We start from the raw sequence: 3,316 nt of genomic DNA, 5'->3' as shown, positions 1-3,316 counted from the left end.
TTATTGGAGCTTCTGGGTGCTACCATAATACGAAGAATAATCACTAATAGGACAGTAGTGGCCATTACACCCCGAAACAAGGGTTTGCAGCACCTGGCCCATAGTTTCAAAGCCTTGTCCAAGTGACTGGCAATTGAGTGATTACAAGTTTAATTGAATCCTTCCTGGCTCAAGTAAATAGCTTTATACATTTGGACGTACTGTTAGAATTTTTATTCCCCTCTCAGCATCAGGTTGGCTAATTGTGCCTAGAGCAGCTCTTTATGTATCATCACAGAGTAAGGCAAGATTGTTTGGTGAAAATCTACATTGAATCTGAAATAAATGACTTGCCACTCAGATGTTAGGTGGTTTGGTTTTGTTTAATCAGTTGCTGCTTACTTTGATGGGCTAATAGACAACTAGACATTCAGAGAAAGTAACTCTGCTGGAGTGCTAAACCCTGGTCCTAACAAAGTCAAAAGCAAAGCTCCAATGAAACCAAAATTTGGGACAAAAATACCTTAATATTTTTTCTCAAGTTTAAAAATGAGGAAAACCACCAGGCAGCTGAGATGCTTTATTGGGGTTTTGTTGTTTCTTTTTGTGTTTGTTTAAACTCGTTTAAAAAAAGCTGGGTAAACTAATGCAATGGCAATTTCATTGCTGGAGTCTGAAAGACCAAACCTATGTAAAGCAATGTAGGTATCTCCAATGGGTGTTCTATCCCATCAAGGATGAGGACACAACAGAGGAAGAGGCTTCCCTGTCTTCATGAAGTACCAAAGTGGTGAGAAGCTGCAAAGCTTGATGACCACGCTAGGGAAATGGCCTCTTTACAAGAACAGTGTGCAGACTCCCCAGATAAGAGTTTTACATTCAGGGACAGTGTAGGTGTTAGCATCTTTTACCCTAAAATAGTGGGCGAAATTCTGATGCAAGTCCAGAGTAACGCTCTTGAAGTCAGGGTTTACACCCACATAATTGAGGGCCCCTCCGCAACGTAGACGGGAGGAAATTCCACCAATTGAAACCCACTAAGTTCCCTACTTGTTCCTTTTTTGTGGGGGTTGAGCTTTTCTCACCTCAGTCTGCGAGAAGAAGCCAAGGCGTTCCATTCCCTGCATCTGCAGATCTTTGCCTCCACTTTGCTACCTAGCCTCGCTGGTCCCCACAGGAGCTAAGCTTCCAGCTGTTCTCTTGACCACGGCTGCCTAAAGCGGAATTCTGCAGCTCAGAGGGCAAAGCAGTACAAGATAACACAGCCTAAGGTTATATTGACTTACATTGGGTTTTATCATAGTCTGGAGGGGGTAAAAATGGAGGAGCCCAGCCAGCTTCCCTACTCCATCCACTCCCAGATCCAACCTTATTTCTCCAGCTCATTGGCGGCTCAACACCACGGAGTCCTGGGAGGAGCGGAGTACTGGGGGAATATGCCTAAAGGACTTCCCCATGTACCCAGAAAAATCAAGAGATCATTGAAATCAGTCAACTACCATGCAGTGTGCAAAACCCACTGAACTAACCATATCATCTTATCAATGGACCCTTTGTCTTCCCAGTCCCTTCTCCCCTCTTGTCTGTCGCCTCCTATCTGTTTTTAAGAAGTTTGGCTGTTTGGGGCAGACATGTGTCTTTCATTTGTTCTCTAAGGCATTAGCATACTGCCAGGGGCTAATGAAGCAATAAAAAAAAAATTAAATATTATTAACAAACATCACCACATACTTCTGGAGGAAACAGTGAGCAGCCATGTAGGTGGAAGTAAGAATTGTCTTCAGGGATGTAGAGAAGGCAGTGACCTTGTGTGCCCACAGGAAGGTATTTCATATGTGGGGCAGCATGGAAGAAGGCATGACGATAAGGAGCCTACATGAATATAATGGACTATCAAGAGCAAGCAGGGCCGCCTTCTACATCACTACTGTGCTAAACAACGGGTTGGACTTGGGACACTGACACTGAGAATTGAGTGAGACCATTCATAATTATGCTCTGGGATGCATTGCTGATTTGAGGCAAGCATGGCATGGGAGTCTTATGAGGGCAGAGGTCCAAGAGCTCATAGCAGGAATGAGTCTCAAGGCATAGCTGGCATTTAGTGAAGCAGCAATACTCACATTGTTTGGTTGCATTACTGCAGCAGGAACAAATTGGTGTTGTCATAGAAAAGGCTTGGGATGGCTCGCACATTTTTCATCCCTCTGTGGGCATGAGGCTTCCATCCTCCCCTTCCATCACAAATGGAAACAATTATCTGTTGACAATGGCTATTTGTTCTGCCTTCGCATATCTGTTGAATAGTCTGAACAAAGGGTGACATAAAATGGATATGGATGTCCATGCAGAGGTTATATTTGCAGTCAGGAAAGAGGGCGGGGTAGTACAGTGTGTTAACACACTAGCCTTTCACTTCTGTTGGCCTCGCTTCAAATTTGGATGCACTCATATGAAATGAAGCTAATGGGCTCAAGATGTTCTCCCAGTATACGCTTTGGCACATACCACGAAAACTTCAAACAATACATTGCTGGGAAAAATGCTTCTGGCAATCTAGAACATGCCAGCAAGCTAAGGGTTAATAAGCAACAGAAAGGTCAGCTGCTGCAATCACAGTGTGATGCTGGAGTAAAGCAAAAGGTTTGTATTTCCAGAGAGGGCCCTGCTGAAAGCTGGGGAAGTGAAACCCAAGCTCACATTTCTGAGCTGGAAGGGTGCTAGAAGCTGGGGCGTCTGCTTAGCTGAAAGCGCCTCAGCACTTCTGCAAACCAATTCATACGCTAGCTGTGACAGTGGTTGCATGACGTTAGCAAACTGGAAGTAGGATATTCCCAGGAAAGAGAATCAGAAACTAAAGTGTCCTTGCACAACTTCTGCTTCAGTCACGTGTGTCTCTGTGTTCACATTCATTCAAAACTCTATGTGTAGTTTAGAAGATGGCTGAGATGTGCCATATGTACATAAACGGCGAGGTTTAGAGTCTGGTTTAAGGGTCCAGTCTGCTGCTGACAGCCCTAATGAATTCAATGGGGGTTAAAGGTGCAAGTCCACAGCCTGAGTGAGCAACTTTCATACTCAGGGTTAGAGCAAGTAGTAGAAGAAAATGTCTGCATAATCATCTGAATTCTAAAGTGAATTTTGATTCAACTCTCTTTATGACCCTTTTGTGTTTATTTGCTGCAGCCACTTGAGCACAGATTCATGCTGTATTGGTTAGTTCAGGGGTCGGCAACGTTTGGCATGCGGCTCGACAGGGTAAGCACCCTGGCGGGCCGGGCCAGGCCAGTTTATTTACCTGCTGACGTGGCAGGTTCGGCCGATCGCGGCCCCCACT

Source organism: Terrapene carolina, unplaced genomic scaffold, assembly GCF_002925995.2.
Source record: "Terrapene carolina triunguis isolate 2854851 unplaced genomic scaffold, T_m_triunguis-2.0 Scaffold131, whole genome shotgun sequence".
NCBI lineage: Eukaryota > Metazoa > Chordata > Testudines > Emydidae > Terrapene > Terrapene triunguis.
Note: the sequence above shows the minus strand (reverse complement) of the source record.